Below are 22,542 nucleotides of genomic sequence, written 5' to 3'. Positions count from 1 at the left end.
CTGCTGTCACCAGCGGGAAGGGTGCAGACTGTTAAGGTGACGATTCTCCTGAGATTCTTGTTCATATTTCAGTATCTCCCCATTTTCATCCCAAGGTGCTATTTTAAGAGGCTGAATAAAATTATCCTGGGATTTGTCTGGGCGGGGAAGTCCCTGCGGGTGAGGAATGTGATGCTCAAAAGGAACGGGGGGAAGGGGGGCTGGCGTTGCTGAACTTCAGCAACTACTACTGGGCGGCCAACATAGCGACGATAAGGAAATGGATGGTGGGTACGCTGTCAGATTAGGAGCGGATGGAGGCTGCTTCGTGCAGGGGCACCAGTTTTAACAGCCCTGGTTACGGCGCCTCTGCCGCTCCTGGTACTCCACCAGCCCTATAGTGGTGGCGGCTCTTCAGATCTGGGACCAGTGGAGGAGGCATATAGGGAAAATGAGAGCATCGGTGTGGACCCCAATCTGCGGCAATCACCGATTTGCCACCGGGTAACATGGACGGTGGGTATCAACTGTGGCGGAGAGGGGGGATTGCGAGGGTGGGTGATCTGTTCCTGGAAGGGAGCTTTCCGAGCATGAGGGCGTTGGAGGTGAAGTTTGGGCTGGAGGGAGGGAATGACTTTAGATACTTAAAGGTGCGGGATTTTGTGTGCAGACTGGTGCCGTCCTTCCCATGCCTCCTGCCAAAGGGGAGGCAGGACAAGGTAGGTTCTAGGGGAGAGGTAGGTGAGGGTAGAGTCTCAGATATTTACAAAGAACTAATGGGAGCAGAGGATACACAGACTGAGGATCTGAAGCTTAAGTGGGAAGAGGAGCTCGGGGGGAGATGGAGGATGGTATTTGGGCAGAAGCTCTGAGCAGAGTAAACACGACTGCAACTTGCGCTCAGCCTGATCCAGTTTAAGGTCGTGCACCGGGCCCACATGACGGTAGCCCGGATGAGTAAATTTTTCGCACTGGAGGAAAAGTGTGCCAGATGCGCCGGTAGGCTGGCTAATCACGTGCACATGTTCTGGTTGTGCCCTGGACTCAGGGGTACTGGTAGGGATTCGTCGACATCATGTCCTGGGTTTTGAAAACTGGGGTGGCAATGAGTCCTGAGGTGGCAATCTTTGGGGTGTCGGAGGACCCGGAAGTCCCGGAGGAGAAGGAGGCCGACGTCTTGGCCTTTGTTTCCCTGGTAGCCCGCCGACGAATACCGTTGGCATGGAGGGACTCAAAGCCCCCGAAGACCGAAGTATGGCTATCAGACATGGCAAGCTTTCTCGGTCTAGAGAAAGTTAAGTTCGCCTTGAGATGTTCACTATCAGGGTTCGCCTGGAGGTGTCAGCCATTCATTGACTTATTCGCGGAGAATTAATCGTCAGCGGGAGGGGGGGGGCTCAGGTAGAGTAGAGTAGGGGGTGGTTTAGGCATGTCCTTGCGAGAATGGAGTTGTGGTTTGCACTATGCATTATTTGCTTTTCTTTTCTTTTTGTACAGAACTGTACAATGTCACTGTTTTATATGCCAAAAATACCTCAATAAAATTGCTTATTGAAACAAAAATAGGTTAATGCATTCTAATTAGCCTAAATGAGGCAAGAATAATTCTTAATTGGCTAACAGGGTGTGTGATTAATCTTGTGAGAGGTCTACGTGGACATAGATCATAGAATTTACAGTGCAAAAGGAGGCCATTCGGCCCATCAAGTCTGCACCGGCTCCTGGAAAGAGCACCCTACCCAAGGTTAACACCTCCACCCTATCCCCATAACCCAGTAACCCCACCCAACACTAAGGGCAATTTTGGACACTAAGGGCAATTTATCATGTCCAATCCACCTAACTTGCACATCTTTGGACTGTGGGAGGAAACCAGAGCACCCGGAGGAAACCCACACACACACGGGGAGGATGTGCAGACTCCGCACAGACAGTGACCCAAGCCGGAATCGAACCTGGGACCCTGGAGCTGTGAAGCGATTGTGCTATCCACAATGCTACCGTGCTGCCCCATGGTCAGTTTATAGTTGGTTTCTCGAGCGTGGTGGCCATCTATTGATGAAATTTCCCCAGTCTCCTGACTGGATTTCTAAGGTGGCCCTCTTAAGATGTCAATTACTTGTGGGAACATCCCTCACATTAAAGTTGGTTTGTTGCTTCTTGTTAAGATAAAAAAAAATGTATTATATCTCCCTTGCGCATTTGTGCAAGATGAGGAAATATGCTGTCATACCCTCATGATTGATATCTTGAGCTCATATCTCAAAATCTCATTTAATTGATATTAAATTAGACCCTTATCTGTTACTGTTGTTTTGTACAGGTCATTTGAAGATTACTGTTATTTCTCTCTGGCTACTTGGAATGAGTTACTTTTCTTTTACAACAAAGAATAGATGCTAAAGTTGCTTTTAACCTAAAAGCAAATAAAGATGTTTACAAAGTACTAATATAGTGTTATGTATAAAATAGAAGTGAGAATAGTTTTTATGTCTGCTTTTACTTGAGATAAGATAGCATGCGATGTCTGGGAACGTGGATTCATTTGATGTCTAATTGATTTATCGGACTTCATTAAACAGGCATTTATTGATATGTTTTTGCTGAGACAACTGTTTTGCTATAGTATGTTTGTGTTGTATTGGTCAGTGCTTGGTATAAACTTACAGAATAGTTTTGGAAAACTTACATGTTACAGTAATTGCACAGTCTATATAAAATACATATCAATGCTTGAAAGTGATTGGTGTGCTGAATATAATAGTACATTCAATTAACATTAAAAGTGAAAAGAACTAGAGAGTTACAAATGTTAATGACAGAACTTAATTCTAAACTTACAAAATCAGAGATGGTTACTGTTGCAACCCCCTTGGAGGTCACAGGGTGTAGACTATCAGGTTCCCCATGACTCTGTTGAATAAAGAGGGAAGTGTGTGTAGTATAAAAACCCCCACCTAAGTGAGGGTCGGGGCGGGAAAACCCTTCCCGGAGTGGAATAGTGTAATTTGCGTATGTTAATAAACCCAGTTTTTGCATCCTACCATAATTTCCTTGTGGTCACTGTGCAGATTCTAAAGTTACATACTATAAAATAAAGTGACTTCTTTCAAAAATCACAAGTTAAACTGCACTAATTTAATGCACAAGCTGGATGTTTTAACAGTTGTATTTCTTTGCACAATAGGACTTTGAATTTTTAAAACAGAGCTGATAATTTTAATTGGATGGTCCCATACCAGTGATTGTTCAACCTTGACATCTTGCATCAGGAGCTTCAAGAGCCATATTTTCTTCCGCCCGTGTCAATTTTGAATGTGATCATAGAAGGAGGTCATTCGGCCCACTGAGTCTGCACCAGCCCTTGTAAAGAGCACCCTACTTAAGCCCACGCTTCCACCCTATTCCCGTAGCCCAGTAACCCTACCGTTGTAACCTTTTGGACACTAAGGGGCAATTTTGCGTGGCCAATCCGAAGCAGGCACTCCCGGCACAGACTTTGGAGTTGTGACGTTTTTGCTGCCTTAGAGAGTGGCTGTTGCTGCTGCTCTCTCTCTGTTGCTGCTGCTCATCAGTTTGTTGCCTGTTCCCAGTGCAGTTTGCTGCTGAGCTGACTGGAGAAAGGAGGGAGGAGGGAGGGAAAGAAGGAGAAGAGGGTAACTTCAAGACCAAGGTGGGAGCGGAGCCTCTGAACTGCTTGTTTGCTGGGCCCCTCCCAGGCTGAGGGCCCTGCCCAGCCTAGTCTTCCCATCCATCGACAACTGCCTTCAGCTGTGCTTGTCCCAGGGCAGGGGGATCTAGTAGATGTGTGTGTTTGCTGAACCCGTGGCTTCTTTTGGCAGGGAGGATCTCTGCTATTTCATCGGTGTGGTTGTTCCAGGATGGGAGCATGGACTGTGTATTTGCTGGGCACTTTCCGGACTGAAGACCTCGCAAACCAGCACCTACTTTCCATCACTGTGGTCGTCCTAGAGTGGGGGTACAGACTGTGCATTTGCTGGACCGCTCCTGGGCTGAAAATCTACTTTTGCTCCGCTATCCTCCCACCCACCAGCTTCAAAGGAATCTCCCATGTCAGGCACCAGCCCACCCATGGTGTCCCACTCTCTCGCTGTGTCCCTTCCTCTCTCCCCCCTTCCTCCGCATATCTTCCTAGGAGGGGGTATTCTCCCACCTCACTCTTCCCCTAACCCCCCACCTTACCTCCCCCTCCCCACCCAGCCTCGTCTATTTTAAAGTCTCCTGACAAGACACAGCCCACATCGGAGTGGGCATGGCACTTGCTGTATTGATCACTTCACCTATGCTGGGGCCGTCAAAAGTCACCTATGCAGGGGTGGTGACCTCCTCGGCCTCCATCACTCATGCAGTACTGTCACCATTCCAGTTAGGAAGCTGGGGTCAAATGCTATGCTCAGTCCACCATGACCATAAAGGTATGCGTTCACGCAATGGCCGGGGTCATCGGCCACTTGGCCATTGTAGCCGCCTCTTGCATGTACGGGATGTTGTGTTTTTCCTGAGGTCTGAGCGGGTGGTCCACCTTACCCCTGAAAAGGAGTTCACGGTGGGCGAGATCTATGTGGCAGTGGACCCTCTTGAGGGTCATACTTTCAAATATCCTAGCCTACCGCCCTACAGAGCTCCTCCTCCCCCCAATTCCAATTACTGGGGGACGTTAGTTCTGAGGTGGCGCTGCTCCCTCTTGGCCTGAAGGATGCCCCCCTCAGGCATTTCTACTCCTTCCAGTGCCAGGCTTTCGTCCGCTTGGCCTGGGAGGATGCATTAGAGGGGGGGGTTGGAACTCTCCCATCAAGGGAATACTTACCATATTGTTTAGTCTACCGATGCTGTGCGGTGCCATGCCTGCAAGAAAGTGGGGCATATGCGGAGGAGTTGCCCTGCCTCCAAAGCCAAATGGACACCAAGGCGGCCACAGCTGGGAGCGCCACTCTCTCTCCCTCCACTGATGTTACCCGGAACACTGGCTCAGGGGCTACTGAAACACCTTGCCCCTTGAATGCTCCACCTCATCCGGTGCCCATTGACGCCTCAGCATCGGATATTGGGCCCGCCATCACTTCAGCACGGGTCAACAATGGGGGGGGGGGGGGGGGGTGGTCAGTGATGTGCGTGACCCTGAGCCCATGTCTAAAACCACCAAGTCACAATCCCGGGGGCAGAGTGTCGAGGGGCGAGAGTGAGAAGAGGGTGGAGGTTTACTCGGTACTGGCCACCCGTGTAAGGGGCGCCACTCCTAGGAGGGGGGGGGCAAAAACATCATGAACCCCTCCCCCCCCCCCCCACTGCAGAGAGGGTGATGGCCTGACCCTGCCTCTCGACATCACACCCTGTCCCTGCAAGAAAACGGAGAAAGTGAAGCCTGAGCTGTCGCGGCCCCTGAGCAGGACGCCTTGGCGCCAAGTGCGAGTGGGACCCCCGAGGGCTCATTCCACCCTGTGCAATTTGTTTCATTTTCACAATGGCGGAGGGCTGTGATGCCTTCCTGACCTCAGAATCATTGGGCGGTGGAGGCGTGAAGGCCCCCTCCCCCCCGACGGAACCTCCGACGCCATGTGCCTGAATTTCCGTTCTGGAGGTTTTCCCGGATCTGTCCGGCGCCAACAGAGGAGAGGGGGTCTGAGCTAGGGAGTGGGATCGAGGCAGACTCAGGGCTGGTTGGTTAGTCCATGCCATCCGCCACACTCAATGTGTCAGGGAACTCAGTCCCAGACAGCGACTGGCCAGACGAGGACGTCTGCTTGGTGGGGAGGATGGAGTCCACCTGTAGCGAGGTGGTGGACTCCCTCGTGCCGGACACCGAGTCACCCCCCATCCCCCAGGGGAAGTCCAGGATTTCCTACATGCAAACCGCAGTCGCCGATACAGAGTGCAGCTAGCCCTCGACCAGTGGTCGGCCATGGCGCTGAATATTAAGTATTTTCCACAGTAGATCTCAAGTCCGCCTACAATCAGCTCCCCATCTGCCCTAGCGACCGCAAATACATTGCTTTCAAAGCAGATGGGTGGCTCTACCACTTCCTAAGGGTTCCTTTTGGTGTCACAAATGGAATCTCGGTCTTCCAACGAGAGATGGACCGAATGGTTGACCGGTATGGTTTGCGGGCCACGTTTCCATACCTCGATAATGTCACCATCTGCAGCCACGACCAGCAGGACCACGACACCAACCTCCGCAAATTCCTCCATCCCGCAAAAATCTTTAACCTCACATATAACAAGGATAAATGCGTGTTCAGCACCGACCGTCTAGCCATCCTCGGCTACGTAGTGCATGATGGAGTTATAGGCCCAGATCCCGAACGCATGCGCCCCCTCATGGAGATTCCCCTCCCACACTGCTCCAAGGCCCTGAAACACTGCCTGGGATTTTTTTCTTATTATGACCAGTGGGTCCCCAACTATGCGGATAAGGCCCGCCCACTAATCCAATCCACGGTTTTTCCCCTGTCGATAGAGGCCCGCCAGGCCTTCAGCCGCATCAAAGTGGACATCGCAAAGGCCACAATGCACACCATCGACGAATCCCTCCTTTTCCAAGTCGAGAGCGACGCGTCCGACATAGCTCTGGCGGCCATCCTCAACCAAGCGGGCAGACCCGTGGCCTTCTTCTCACGCACCCTCCATGCTTCAGAAATCCGCCATTCCTCGGTGGAAAAGGAGGCCCAGGCCATAGTAGAAGCTGTGCGACACTGGAGGCATTACCTGGCTGGCAGGAGATTCACTCTCCTCACCGACCAACGGTCGGTGGCTTTCATGTTCGATAATGCACAGCGGGGCAAGATAAAGAACGACAAGATCTTACGGTGGAGGATCAAACTCTCCACCTACAACTATGAGATCTTGTATCGTCCCGGGAGGCTAAACGAGCCTCCTGATGCCCTATCCCGCGGCACATTTGCCAATGCACAGGTGGACCGCCTCCGGGCCCTCCACGAGGATCGCTGTCATCCGGGGGTCACTCGATTCTTCCATTTCATTAAAACACGCAACCTGCCCTACTCCATCGAGGAGGTCAGGACCGCCACCAGGAACTGCCAAATCTGCGCGAAGTGCAAGTCGCACTTCTACAGACCAGAGAAAGCGCACCTGATAAAGGCTTCCTGTCCCTTTGAACGTCTCAGTATGGACTTCAAAGGGCCCCTCCCCTACATCGACCACAACACGTATTTCCTGAGCGTGATTGATGAGTACTCCCGGTTCCCATTCGCCATCCCCTGCCCCGACATGACCGCAGCCACAGTCATAAAAGCCCTACACAGTATCTTTACACTGTTCGGTTTCCCCGCCTACATACACAGCGATAGGGGGTACTCCTTTATGAGTGACGAACTGCATCAATTCCTGCTCAGCAAGGGCATCGCCTCGAGCAGGACGACCAGTTATAACCCCCGGGGACGCGGGCAGGTGCACCAGCTGAGAAAGCAGGTAGCCACAAGGGAAATCGCACAAATTAGGAATAACAGTGGCACACTAGAAACAAACCCAGACAAGGTCAAGGCCTTCTACCAGGGGCTGTACACCTTGGAGCCCCCAGCAGAGGACTCGGGAATGAAATGGGTCCTTGATGGACTGGATATGCTAGTTGTGGGGGATGACAGGAAACAGGGCCTGGAAGCACCGTTAGAACAGGGAGAAGTCATGGAGTGTATTAGCTCCATGCAGGTGGAGAAGGTGCCGAGACCGGACTGCTTCCCGGCAGACTTCTACAAACAATTCACGACAGCACTGGCCCCGCACCTGCGGGAGATGTTCACAGACTCACTGGCAAGGGGCATGCTGCCGCCTATAATGGCACAAGCCTCAATATCGCTAATACCTAAAAAAGACAAAGACCCAACAGAGTGTGGTTCCTTCAGACCCATCTCGCCAGTAAACATAGATGCCAAAGTATTGGCCAAGATCCTAGCCAAGGGGCTGGAGTACTGCCTACCAGATGTAGTCGCAGAAGATCAAACAGGCTTTGTCAAAGGTACACAGCTAACATCGAACATCAGGCACCTGCTGAACGTGATCATGACCCCATCCGGGGAGAGAACACCTGAGGTGATCATCTCCCTACACGCAGAAAAGGCCTTCGACAGAGTCGAATGGAAGTACCTTGTAGAGATACTGGAGTAGTTTGGCTCGGACCAGGATATACCGCCTGGGTGAAACTCCTGTGTAACACCCCCACGGCGAGTGTAAGGACAAATACCACCAGCTCTAAATACTCTAAATACTTCCAGCTGCATAGGGGCACGAGGCAGGGATGCCCGTTATCCCCGCTGCTTTTCGCCCTAGAGATCGAACCATAGCGATCGTGCTCAGAACAACAAAGAACTGAAAGGGGATCCGAAGAGGCAGAGAACATAGAGTCTCGCTCTTCGCGGATGACCTGTTCCTCTACATCTCGGACCCACAAAGTAGCATGGAAGGATTCATCACGCTCCTGAAAGGGTTCGGAGCCTTCTCAGGCTACAAACTTAACATGAGCAAAAGTGAGATCTTCCCGGTGAACCCGCAAGAGGGAGGGACAGAGCTGATGGGACTGCCTTTTAAACAGGCCTGGCACAAATTCCGCTACCTGGGGATCCAAATCGCCCATGATTGGACAAGTCTGACACAGGAAGTTAAAAAGGACATGCAGAGATGGAACACACTCCCACTCTCCCTGGCATGGAGAGTGCAGAAGATCAAACTGAATGTGCTGCCCAGATACCTCCATGGGGGACTAGCCCTCCCAAACCTGCAGTACTACCACTGGGCAGCGACAGCACAAAGAACAATGGGGTGGATAAAGGCACCGGAAGCCGAGTGGGTGCTTGCGGAGGAAGACTCCTGCAAGGGGATTTCCCTCCGGGCCCTAGCCACTGCGGCACTCCCATCCATACCCAAGTAATTAAACAGCCCAGTAGTGTGGCAACACTCCATTCGTGGAACCAGCTGCGACAACACTTCGGCCTAACCGAAATGTCCGATAAGGCCCCCATCTGCAACAACCACAGGTTCACGCCGGTGTTCACAGGCGCCTCCTTTAATAGGTGGAGGCAGGACTGGGGGACATTGACATTTAGAGATCTGTAGAAAGATTTCAACTAACAGGGGGCAACGAATTCAGGTACCTGCAGCTCAAAAACTTTTGACGGGAAGAAATAACAACATACTCAATGACCGCTGCGACAGTCACAACTAGAAGAACTACTGGACGCAGACATTTGAGGCAGAAGGAACTGTAACAACACGTACGGACAACTGATAGAGAGGGCCGACACCAAACGACGCAACAAGGGAGAAGCGGGAGGAGGACTCAAAATAGGGCGGGACTCTGGAGCGAAACACTGCACAGGGTCAACTCACCTCAACCTCCACATGCGCAAGGTTCAACCTGATGCAACTGAAAGTGGTACATAGAGCCCACTTGACCAGAACCCGAATGAGTAGGTTCTTCCCGAAGATAGAGGATAGATGTGAACGGTGCCAAGGAGGCTAGGCCAACCCCTGCCACATGTTCTGGTCTTGCCCCTGGCTTGCCGGCTACTGGACAGCCTTCTTTGAGGCAATGTCTAAAGTGGTGGGGATGAGGGTGGAGCCATGCCCGAAAGTGGCGGTCTTCGGGTATCAGATCAGCCAGATATCTTCATGGAAGGATGGCCAACACCCTTGCCTTTGCCTCCCTGATCGCCCACTGTAGAATCCTGCTTGGCTGGCAGTCTGCAGCACCACCTAAAGCTGGAGACTGGCTGTCCGATCTATCGGAATTTCTCCAAATGGAGAAAATCAAATTCGCCATCCGTGGGTCGGAAGAAGGCTTCCACAGAACATGAGAGCCATTCACCCGGCTGATCCGGGACCTGTTTTGGCCAGCAACTAGGTATCCAGGGATAAAGAGAAAGTAGCTAAGACACAAAAGTAAAGAGGGGAGAAGAGAGGGTCCGAGGAAACAAGAAAGCGCAACTGAACCTAGCGGGATAGCCGGGAGCCGCAAGGAGGCGGGTGGAGGGACACAACAATGGTGGTAGCCAGGAGGGAGAAAAAAGAGGGGAGCACAGGTGGGAAAGGAGACACAGGGGACCACAACAGCTTCAGCAAACGCGGCAAGGAGAAGGAAAAAAATAAAAGAACGAAAAGAAGAAACAATGAAATAAACCCATGTCAACTGCAAAAAAACAACCGGAATGTAAATAACATTAGGAGCACCACCCAGGTGCCCCCCTTGCAAAATTCTTATCATCTTGTGTGTATTTATATTGTGTTATGTATAACAAATACCAATAAAAGCATTTTTTTAAAAAATCTTCGCCAAGGTGATGTGTTTGCCCCTTGGCTCCTTGCTGGACCGTATGATCCACCTGACCAGTCCTACACGGTCCTGCGCGTGCAATCCATGACAACATCCATCTGGTCCGGGACCTAGTCCATCATTCCCAGAGGGCTGGTCTGCTGAGCGCCTTCTTGTCCCTTGATCGGGAGAAGGCATTTGACAGGGTGGATCACAAATATTTATTTGGGACTTTGCAAGCATTTGGGTTCGGGATGCATTTCGTCGCCCAGATCCAACTTCTGTACACTGCCGCAGAGTGTCTCATTAAGGTTAACCGGTCCCTGGCAGCGCCCCTTTGCTTTGGGAGAGGAATGGGTCAGGACAGCCACTTCTCTGGCTAACTCTATTCTATTTGCGTGGAGCATTTCCTGAGCCTCCTGTGGAGGTTGTTGGGACTGGTTCCAATGCATGGGCCGAGCATTGGGGTGGTTCTCTCGGCTTACGCTGATGACGTGCTCCTCATGTTCACCAACCATGCTGATCTGCGGAGGATGCGAGAGTGCCAGGCTGTGTACTCCGCCACATCCTCTGCCAGGATCAACTGGGCCAAGTGTTCCAGGCTCCTGGTCGGTCCATGGCAGATGGACTCCCTCCCAGAGAAACTCAGGCCTTTCACCTGGTGCAGAACGAGTCCCGTCTACTTGGGAGACTATCTTTGCTCAGCTGAGGAATCCTGGCCGACGAACTGGCCAAGGTCATTGGAGGCCAAAGTCACTGATCACTTGAGACACTAGAGAGGACTGCTCAGAGTGCTGTCTTACAGGGCTCAAGTTCTCATCATAAACCAGCTGATAACCTTCATGTTGTGGTACCGGCTGGTCACTTTGACCCCTTCCGCTGACTTTGTCACAAAGCTCCAGAGAATGCTTGTAGAGTTATTCTGCGACAAGAGAATGTCGCTGGGTCGCTGCTGTGTTTCTGAGTCTCCAGCTTAGGGAGGGTGGCCAGGCACTGATGTGCCTTCACATCAGGGTGGCGACCTTCCGCCTTCAGTGAAACCTTTACATTGAGCCCCTTCCACAATGGTGTGCCCTGGCAACACATTTCTTCCTCCAGGTGCATGGCTTGAGTTATGATATGCAGCTCCTGTTCTTAGATCTGCAGAGTATTAGTTATCCTCTGCAGGTGTTGCCCATGTTTTACCAGGACCTTCTAAAAGTCTTGAGCATGGTCGCTTCGCACCGCTGCTCTCCCCTGTCAGGAGTGGTGGCTGTCGCCAGGGAGCCACTAGTCAGGAATCGCACCTCCAACAATACCATTTCAAGTGGCTGGCGGAGGAGTAAGCCGTGGCTGCCAGGGTGACTAGGATCGGGGACATACTGTGGCGGAGGAGTGGGCTCGATGACACCCCATGAGTTGCGCAACGCATGACGGTGGACGTCCGACTCGTGGCCAATGCCATCCGAGACCTCAAAATGGTTGTGCTCAGACCCAAGGGCACTCGCGGTCTGGAGGACGCGCAGGTGTGCGATGATATCCCATCTGAGTGCACCCCTGCTCGGATGGAATTCCAAATTGGCCCCAGGCTGGAGGCTGGTGCCTCACAATCCTAGCCACTTCACGTAAATGCCCCCGTGTCTTTTCGCACTGCACACAGGGGTTCTTGTACGGGCTGCTGCTGCACACACTACACCTCCTTACCCCCACCCTTGTGTAGACACCCCATGATGCACCTTGTTGCCGTCCGGCGGCAGGCATTCCCACTGGAGATCCCTCTATGGAGGAGTTCTCCCCCTCAATCTTGGGGACCTGGGGTAGAGGATGTTGCATGCAGCAGTGCTGTGCAATCACCGATTGCACCACTTAATGGACTCGCAAGAAGCCTTCCATTTTTGAGGCCTTGTGGAGTCCGTGGATCACCTCTGTGTTACATGTTATAGGCTGCACTCCCTTTTTAGTATTCTGACAAATCCTTTTTGAAGTTTTATTTGCACTTCAGCCCCACGCCCCTGATCTACAGCCACCCAGTGCGGAGAGGGGCTGGGAAGGTGGAGGACCTCCTTGTGAACCTGTTCCTGGGTCTGGCGAAGTGCGCCAGTTATAGGTCCAGGCAACGGATGACCGAGGGGATCGTCCGACCAGACTGTCTGCCCCTCTTCAGTGGCTACATATGCGGCCGGGTGTCCCTAGAAAGGGAGCATGCAGTGTCCACGGGCACGAGGCCTTTTGAGCATGGTGGGCACCACAGGGGTTGGAGTGCTTTATTGACTCCTTTAATTGCACCATAATTTGATGTTTTTAAGTTTCCATTAGGTTTTAGTTAGCAGTGTCTCTAACAGGAGCAGCCCTTTTTGCTTTGTCCTCAAATTTGTTTCCTTTCTTCTACTTGGTTGACCTCAAAAGAGTGGCCAATCCACCTAACCGGTACACTTTTGGACTGTGGGAGGAAACCCATGCACACACGGGAAGAAAGTGCAAACGCCACACATCCACCCAAGGCTGGAATTGAACGTGTGTCCCTCGCGCTGTGAGGCAACAGTGCAAACCCGTGCCATCGTGCCGCCATGTGCTAATAAGACCAAGTCATGTGATGAGTTTGTGCACCAGAATTCAGTGCAAAATGAACTTCGAGTGGCGGCCATGGTTTGAGTTGTCACACACAGAGCAGTTCCTGCTTGAAGGTGTAGAAAAGAGCTCTTTTTACCCAAAATCGGGTGTAACTTTGACGGAAAAGTGTAACTGAAGGTTGAGGGCGAAGTTTCCCTGGGAGTGGCATGTCTGCTGGTTAACAAACCCAGCAGAAGGTAATTGATCTGGCCAAGTTGGAAGAGACCTGTGGCACAGCAGCTAGTGGAAAGATGGTGGAGGGGGAAGGGTCAATGCAAGTTGGAAAGCCCCAGATGGAACAGTTGATGGCTTTCATCAAGGAAGGGTTCCGCCAGGAGAGGAAGGAGATGCAGGAGGATTGATCGAAGGCCATGGAAGGGGCTTTGGCATCCCTGAAGGACTCTATGGAGAGGGTGGAAAAATGTCTGGGGATCAGGGGTCGCAGATCCAAGAGGTCGATCTCTGAATACAGCGATAGAGTGGTGGCACTGGAGGCGGAGGTGGGGCTCTTCGGAGACCTTTGCAAGACATAGAGAGGAAAGATAGAGGAGCAGGAAAACAGGATGAGGAAGCAGAATCTGCAAATAGTTGGCCTGCCTGAAGGAGTGGAAGGTGCGAGGGCCACGAGGTACATTTCGAGGATGCTGGCGGGGCTAGTGGCGGAGTGGGTGCTGGACAAGGTCCCTGAAGTGGACAGAGCGCACAGGTCTCTAAGGCAGAAGCCAAGAGCTTGGGAGCCGCCGCGGGTTGTGATCTTGATTGGATTGGATTTGTTTATTGTCATGTGTACCGAGGTACAGTGAAAATTATTTTTCTGCGAGCAGCTCAAACAGACCATTCAGTACATGAAAATAAAAGAAAATATATAATAGGGCAACACAAGATACACAATGTAAATACATAGACCCCGGCATCGGATGAAGCAGACAGAAGTGTAGTATTAATCAGGTCAATCCATAAGAGCGTCATTTAGGAGTCCGGTAACAGCGGGGATGCAGTTGTTTTTGAATCTGTTCGTGCGTGTTCTCAGACTTTTGGATCTCCTGCCTGATGGCAGACGTTGGAAGGGTGAGTAAGGCGGGTGGGAGGGATCTTTCCCAAGGCAGAGGGAGGTGTTGATAGAGTCAATGGATGGGAGGTGTGTTCGTGAGATGGACTGGGCGGTGTTCACGACTCTCTGAAGGTTCTTGCGGTCTTGGGCCAAGCAGTTTCCAGACCAGGCTGTGGTGCAGCCAGATATGGCGCATCTGTAAAGGTTGGTAAGAGTCAGTGTGGACCTGCCGAATTTCCTCAGTTTCCTGAGGAAGTATAGGCGCTGTTGTGCTTTCTTGGTGGTAGCATCGCCATGGGTGGACCAGGACAGATCTTTGGTGACATGCACACCTAGGAATTTGAAGCTATCAGCCATCTCCACCTCAGCCCCATTGATGCAGACAGGGGTGTGTCCAGTACTTTGCTTCCTGAAGTCAATGACCAGCTTTAGTTTAATTTTGCTGGCACTGAGGAATAGATTGTTGTTATTACACCACTCCATTGGGTTCTCTATCTCCCTCCTGTATTCTGACATTGTCGTTGTTCGAGATCTGACCCCCTTTGGTCGTGTTGTCAGCAAACATGTAGATGGAGTTGGAACCATATTTTGCCACAAAGTCGTGTGTGTATAGGGAGTATAGTTGCGGACTAAGTACACAGCCTTGTGGGACACCGGTATTGAAGGCTATCGTGGAGGAGGTGTTGTTGTTTATTCTATGGGTTAGAAAGTCTATGATCCAGTTGCAGAGTGAGGAGCCAAGTCCTGGGTTTTGGAGCTTTGATATGAGCTTGACTGGGATTATGTGTTGTAGGCAGAGCTGTAATCAATGAATAGGAGTCTGATGTTGGAGTCCTTGTTGTCGAGATGCTCCAGAGATGAGTGTAGGGCCAGGGAGATGTGGACCGGTTGCGGCAGGATGCGAATTGCAGTAGATCTAGGCATCCTGAGAGTATGGAGTTGATGTGCTTCAACCTTTTGAAGTACTTCATTACGATAGATGTCAGGACCACCAGACGGTAGTCATTGAGGCACTTTCTTTTGCACCACGGTGTATGATGGTGGTCTTCTTGAAGCAGGTGGGGACCACAGAGCAGAGTAGGTACAGGTTGAAGATGTCCGTGAACACATCTGCCAGCTGGTCCACGCAGGCTCTGAGTGCACGACCAGGGACCCCGTACAGACCCGTCGCCTTCCGAGGGGGTCACTTACAGGATAGCTGATCTGACTTTGGAAGCTGTGACGGTGGTTATGAATGTGGCCAGGGCTGCTGGGGCAGTCGACAGCGAATTGATGGTGAAACTCCACAAGTTTGTGGGGAAAGAGATCTTGCTGTGGGCCAGGGAGAAGTGGAACTGCGAATTGAAGGGGAATGAGGTCCGAATACACCAGGCCATTGGAGCTGAACTGGTAAAATGGCATGTGGGGTTCAACGGGACCAAGACAGTGCTGTATCGGCAGAAGATCAGGTTCGGGGTGCTCTACATGGCAAAACTGTGGATGACTTATGAAGGCCGGGAATATTATTTTGAGACCCCAGATGTGGCTAATGACTTTAACAAAGAGCACAAACTTGGGGAGAACTGAATAATTTTGGGAGACGCAGGTGCTGGCACTCTGGAGTTACGGAGAATACTGGTAGAGTGGGGGTTGGAGGGAGGATGGGGTTCCTTTTCCTCCGATGTGAAGGGGTTTTCTTCTTTTTTCTGTTGGGTTGACAAAGGGTAGCAGAGGTGAAAAGTTTGTAAGAGGACAGCTGTCCCCCTCCTGCTTTCTGTGACTCTGTTTTTCTTTTTGTTTGTCTTTAGGGGAGATAACCTGTGGTTCGAGATGGGTCTTTGTTTGGGTGGGTGAAGGTGAGCCGCAGGGAGACTTCATCACAGAACAAAGAGGCGAGGGTGGGGAGGGGTGGGGGTCAATAGGAGGAGCCTTTGGGCAGGAGTTGCCACGCTGGCAGTTAATGCTGGTGAGAGAGGTGGCCTTTGTTGGGGGGGGGGGGGGGGGGGGCGCGACACGGCGAGGTTGGAGAAGAAACATGCTCAGGGGCGGAGAAAGGGGCAATCTTGGATGGGCCAGGTACAGAGTGAAATTAATGGGGGTAGAGCCGAAAGGGGAGAATGGCAGATGGCAGAGGGGAATGGAGGCATAAGCCCACGGTAAGGCTTATAACATGGAACGTGCAAGGGCTCAATGGACAGGTGAAAATATCTCAGGTCTTTACGCACCGAATGGGTTTAAAAGCGGAGACACAACTCCGCGTGAAGGACCAGATTAGGCCAACAAAGGGATGGGTGGGTCAGATATTCCACTCGGGGTTTGATTCAAAGTTGTAGGGATGGCCATTTTGATGTGGAAGAAAACGGGGTTTATGAGGGACTCAGGTGAGAGATATGTGAGGGTGAGCCGGTGATACTGGTGAATGTGCATGCTCCAAATTGGGATGATGCAGCTTTTATTAGAGGGTTGCTGGCAGTGATCCAGGACTTTGGGATTGGGGCTGGTTTAGCTCGCTGGGCTAAATCACTGGCTTTTAAAGCAGACCAAGCAGGCCAGCAGCACGTTTCGATTCCCGTACCAGCCTCCCCGGACAGGCGCCGGAATGTGGCGACTAGGGGCTTTTCACAGTAACTTCATTGAAGCCTACTCGTGACAATAAGTGATTTCCATTTTCATTTAATTTTTTTCATTTTCATTTCACTTTGCCATGCACCAGTTGATTATGGGAGGAGATTTTAATTGTGTCCTCAAGCCGAGGGTAAATAGATCTCGCCCCCCCAGGTGGATACTGGCAAAGGAGCTTGCCGGGTTTCTGGAAAAGATGGGTATGTGAACTCGTGGCGCTTCAAGAATCCAGGGGGAAGAGAGTATTCCTTTTTCTCATATGTTAATAGGGTATATTAAAGAATTGAATTTTTTGTGGTGAGCCGGGAGGTTTTGGTTGAGGTGGAGGGGGCAGAGTACGCGGGGATAGTAATCTCAGACCATGCGCTCCACTGGCTGGAGATTCAGCTTAAATCAAGATGAGAAGAGGCTGGGATGATGACTCAATTCGGGATTGTTGACAGATAGAGGGCTTTGCGATAAAGTGCGGGCTGTGATTAAAGATTATGTAGAATTGAATCAAAACGGGGACTTATCGGCGGCTACATTTTGGGAAGCACTAAAAGCGGTGGTCCGGGGGGAGATTATCTAGTTCAAGGCACATGCGGATAGGGAAAGGAGGGAGGAATATATAAGGCTAATAAACAAGATAGTTGAGCTAGATAGGGAGTACTCAAGGGCGCCCACCACAGAGGGATTGGCGAGGAGGAAAGTATTACAGCGGCAATTCAATGGGTTGATGCCAGGGAAGGCAGTAGGACAGCTGCATAGGGCAAGGGGGTTGCAGTACAAATACGGGGAGAAGCCAAGTCAAATTTTAGCGCACCAGCTACGAGGGCAGGCCATGTCTAGGGAATATATTGAAGATGCAGACTGGGACAGGGGATCTGGTGTTGGAACCGGGGAAGATAAACGAGGCATTTAGGAATTATTATCAGGAGCTGTACAGGGTGTACCCAGGGGGGTGAAGAGGAGGACATGGGATGGTTTTTAGATAAACTAGAGTTTCCACAGTTGGAGGAAGAGAAGAGGCATGCACTAAAGAAGCCCTTTGGGATGCGGGAGGTATTGGACAGTATAAGGGGTATGAAGTCGGGGAAGGCCCCAGAGCCCCATGGTTACACGGTGGAATTCTATAAGGAATTTGCGGCGGTCCTGGTACCATGTCTCTCGGAGACATTTAATGAGGCGTTGGAGGAGACGATGACGCAGGCAATGATCACATTGATCAGGTGGTGAAGATAGTCAAGAAGGCATAAGGCATGCTTATCTTCATTGGCCGGGGCACTGAATATAAGAATTGGCAAGTCATGTTGCAGCCATATAGAACCTTAATTCGGCCACACTTGGAGTATAGTGTTCAATTCTGGTCGGCACACTACCAGAAGGATGTGGAGGCTTTAGAGAGGGTGCAGAAGAGATTTACCAGGATGTTGCCTGGTATGGAGGGCATTAGCTATGAGAAGCGGTTGAATAAACTTGGTCTGTTCTCACTGGAACGACGGAGGTTGAGGGGCGATCTGATAAGAGGTCTACAAAAATTATGAAGGGCATAGACAGAGTGGGCAGTGAGAGGCTTTCCCCCAGGGTAGAGGGGTCAATTACTAGGGGACATAGGTTTAAGGTGTGAGGGCAAGGTTTAGAGGAGATGTACGAGGCAAGTTTGTTACACGGAGGGTAGTGGGTGCCTGGAACTCGATGCCGGAGAAGGTGGTGGAAGCAGGGACGATAGTGGCATTTAAGGGGCATCTTGACAAATACATGAATAGGATGGGAATAGAGGGATACGGACCCAGGAAGTGTAGAAGATTTTAGTTTAGACGGGCAGCATGGTTGGCACTGGCTTGGAGGGCCGAAGGGCCTGTTCCTCTGCTGTCCTCTTCTTTGTTCTTTGACACCAAAGGAGGGGAAAGACCATTGGAATGTGGGTCGTATAGGCCCATATCGCTGTTAAATACAGATGTGAATGTGCTGGCTACGTTGGTGGTGGGAAGGATGAAAGGTTGTGTCCCGGGGGTGGTTGCGGAGGACCAAACATGTTTTGTAAAGGACAGGCAGCTTTCTAGTAATTTAAGAAGGCTGTTGAACGTGATCATGACCCCATCGAGAGCCCAGGTACCGGAGATTGTGGTATCCATGAATGTGGAGAAGGCATTTGACGGGGTGGAGTGGCGGTACCCGTTTGTGGTCTTGAGAAGGTTCAGGTTTGGGCCGATGTTTGTGGCATGGATGCGCCTGTCATACGTGTGGACCAATGACATGGGCTCACAAAACTTTGAACTGCACAGGGTAACAAGGCAGCAGTTCCCACTGTTGCCTGCGCAAGAGATAGAGCCTCTGACAATGGCTCTTAGGGGGTTGACAGAGTGGCGAGGGATTACGAGGGGATGAAAGGAGCATTGGGTGTCGCTATACACGAATGACCTACTATTGTATGTTTTGGACCCGCTGGAGAGCATGGAGAGGATCATGGGCCTGTTGGGGAAGTTTGGGGCATTTTCAGGATATAAGCTAAATGTAGGGAAAAGTGAAGTGTTCCCAGTGAACAAGTTGGGTTGGCGAGCCAATCTAGGGGTGTTGCCATTCAAGGTGGCCAGAAACAGGTTTAGATACCTGGGGATTCAGGTAGAGAGGGAATGGGTGATGCTACATAAATGGAATCTAACAAAGCTGGTGGAGAAGGTTGGGGAGGATCTGAAGAGGTGGAGCATGCTGCACTTGACTCTGGCAGGGAGGGTCCAAGTGGTGAAGAAAAATATTCTGCCGGGGTTCCTGTTCATATTCCAGACACTTCCAATCTTTGTACCGAAGGCCTTCTTTTGAAAATTGGATATGATTATCTCAGACTTTATATGGGCAGGGAAGACACCAAGGGTTAAGAGGATCCTGTCACAGAGACAGAGGCAGAAAGGAGGGTTGGCACTGCTGAACCTGCTACATTATTACTGGACGGCGAATATGGAGAAGGTGAGGCAGTGGTGGGAAGGAGGGGGGGCAGAATGGGTTAGGATGGAGGAAGAATCCTGTAGGGGGTCCAGCTTGAGGGCTATAGTGGCGGCAGCATTGGCAATAGCGCCAAGGAAATACACGGAGAGCCCGGTGGTGCAGTCCACAGTAAAGGTCTGGAAACAGCTGAGGAGTCTTTTCAGGATAGAAGGGATGGCTGTGCTGTCGCCACTGTGCGAAAGCCATGGTTTCGAGCCTGGGGGGATAGATGGTATGTATAGGAAGTGAAGTGAAGTGGGGCTGGTTAAGGTGCGGGATCTGTACTCGGTAGAGGTGTTTGCCAGTGTAGAGGAACTGAAAGAGAGGGTAGAGCTCCCAAGAGGAAATTAGTTTAGGTACCTGCAGGTAAGGGACTTCATGTGGAAGGTTTGGAAAGAGTTCCCCAGGTTGTCAAGGTACACGCTGTTGGGACGACTGCTGCTTCCGGATGTGGAAGGGGAGGGCAGGATCGGAGAGATATACGGGTGGCTGGGAGTGCAGGGAGATGAGCAGGAGGTGAAGATTAAGAAGTGGGAGGAAAGCTGGGAGGGAAAATAATCTGGGGAGCATGGAGTGAGGCACTATGAAGGGTAAATGTGACATGCAACAATGAGCCTGATACAGTTCAACGTGGTACACAGGATACATATGATACATATGACTTGGGAAAGAGTGAGTGGGTTCTTCCAGTGAGTGGCAGACAAGTGTGAGAAGTGTGGGCGGGGACCAGCAAATCACGCACATATGTTCTGGGGCTGCGAAAAGTTGGAGAGATTCTGGGCGAGAGTGTTTGCGTTGCTAACAAGGCTAGTGGGGGAGAAGTTGAGCGATATTTGGGGTGATATTTGGGATATCAGAGAGGCCGGAGCTGATGCAGGGGAGGAAGGCCAACATTGTGGCCTTCGCCTCTCTGATTGCCTGGCGAAGAATTCTGTTGGAATGGCAGTCAGTAACACCACTGGGGTGGCAGCCTGGCTGGGTACTTATATGACTTTCTTCGGCTGGAAAAGATCAAGTACAAATTAAGGGGTTCAGCTGAGGGCTTCAAGACAAGATGGGGGATGTTCGTGGTTGAGTTTGGGGAGCTGTTCGTCATGGGGGGTAAGGGTGGGAGGAGGAGGGGGTGAAAAAGGGAAAAGAACTTGTACAATAATAATAATCGCTTATTGTCACGAGTAGGCTTCAATGAAGTTACTGTGAAAAGCCCCTAGTCACCATATTCCGGCGCCTGTTTGGGGAGGCTGGTACCGGGAATTGAACCCGCACTGCTGGCATTGTTATACATTACAAGCCCGCTATTTAGCCCACTGTGCTAAACCAGCCCCTAACCAGCCTACAAACTGTACAGTTGAGTGCTGAGGAGTTTTGCCTTCCTCCCCTGCATCAGCTCCGGCCTCTCTGATGTCCCAAATATCACCCCAAATATCGCTCAACTTCTCCCCCACTAGCCTTGTTAGCAACATTGTTTATGTTTTGTAACCTTTTATATAAGTTTTGAATAAAATACATTTTGAAGGAATTCAGTGCTAAACCATATTGGTTAACATACTTTGATTTTGTATAAACTAAACCAAAACTAATCATTAAGCATCAACTTTCCTACATTATTGCTCACCCTGTGGAAAATTTCCCTTCACAACTTCCTCTTCAATTCAATGTACCATTCAACTTCTTTTCCTCTGGCGCTCCTGTTATCATTACATTGGTACTACTGTTGCCTTGTTATATGACTCTTGATTCTGACACCATTATCCACCATATCAAGTCATTCAACTAGCTCCCACCCAGACCATTCTCAGGTACAAGCTTCCATCTTTGGACACATGTCTTTGGTCCAGATTCACGAGCATTCAGCACATAACCATTCTTTTCGACAGCTGTCAATTAACCCACATTGACCATTACCACACTTCCTTCACCCTGGTCAAATCCTATTACAGTATTCTATTATCCTTCCTGGAGGATAAACACTGGAGTGTTTTGGCAAATTGTATACAATTAAATTTGGATGAATTGGTCCCACGTCCAACACCCTTTACGTCAAACATCCTGACGGGTAGCCCGGGCTGGATCACTCTGACAGGATGGCATGTCTCAAATCTCAACCCCAATTCCCCACCAAGCCGACTGACCTCCATCTCTAAAACGTTGCTCACTCGAGCCGCAACTTATCCCCATTGTCGCGGAAACTCTTATCCACAACCCCACCGATGATCATCCCTGTGAGTCATCTATTGATGGTTGAAATCTCAAAGAGCTCCGTTGACTGATCCCCACCGCATTCCCGCCAGCTGTACGCTATCAAGGTACAGGTGGATGTGAGGGGTGGATGTGAGGGCTACGTACCCGTCAGGATATCTTGGCCCCTCTCTGGCTCTCCACCTGCTCCAGGCGGGTAACAACCGTTAGCCGCCCTCGCGCTCGAAAACCATCACGTTCTGCGCCTGCTCGCCCCGATCAGCCCCGCCCGGGAGAATCTGGGCATCATCGGCACAATGGCAGCGGCCTGACGTCACATTCATTCATAACGTCAGGTTCCAAGAACAAACAACCAAAATTAGATATAGCGAGGGAATCTTGAAGGCTCTGCCACCAAGGCGGGACATAGAAACTTGCAAAATGCATATTTCCCTGGAATTTACATGGGTACGAATTCTCCTGTCAGCAGCGAAGCGAGGGTGCTTGCCACTGATCTCAAAGGAAGGCAATCTAGCGATTTCTGTAGGGAGAACTTTACCTCACTCAGCCTTCATTTGATTGTACAATTATTTATGGGGGAATCCCAGCATCAAGCTGTTGTGGTGTCATCAATCTACATCATCAATGAATCGCAACAATTGTCAGAAAGCCACCAGGAAACGAAAACAGCAAAAAATCGATTCATTTTTAGAGATTTTACACAGAGACAAAAATAAGGATTGGACCATATTCATGGAGTGAAGGTAGACGCCGAAATAACATGACATGTTTCAAGTTATTTTAATAAATCTAACAATTAATCACAACGGAGTGTGGTAAACCACTGTATTACATTGTGCTGTTGTATTGTTACATGCCTGGGCTTGTCCCTGCTGGC

The 22,542-nt window shown here is 50.7% G+C and overlaps 1 protein-coding gene across 3 annotated transcripts in view; it reads right to left on the bottom strand.

Moving 5' to 3' along the window:
- The window catches only part of LOC119961864 (cytochrome c-like), a 39,489-nt gene extending 17,540 nt beyond the window's left edge, over positions 1-21,949 (bottom strand). Inside the window, exon 1 of one of the 3 annotated variants that reach the window (XM_038789312.1) lies at positions 21,813-21,949. The gene's annotated coding sequence lies outside the window, so the exon portion shown is untranslated. Of the gene's footprint in view, positions 1-21,598; positions 21,764-21,812 lie in introns of those variants that run through there. The other 2 variants (XM_038789311.1, XM_038789313.1) reach the window with 2 other exon arrangements.
- Positions 21,950-22,542: the final 593 nt, after the last annotated feature.

The sequence above is a fragment of the Scyliorhinus canicula genome, chromosome 2, assembly GCF_902713615.1.
Source record: "Scyliorhinus canicula chromosome 2, sScyCan1.1, whole genome shotgun sequence".
Classification (NCBI taxonomy): domain Eukaryota; kingdom Metazoa; phylum Chordata; class Chondrichthyes; order Carcharhiniformes; family Scyliorhinidae; genus Scyliorhinus; species Scyliorhinus canicula.
This window is presented reverse-complemented; position numbering and strand designations above follow the sequence as displayed.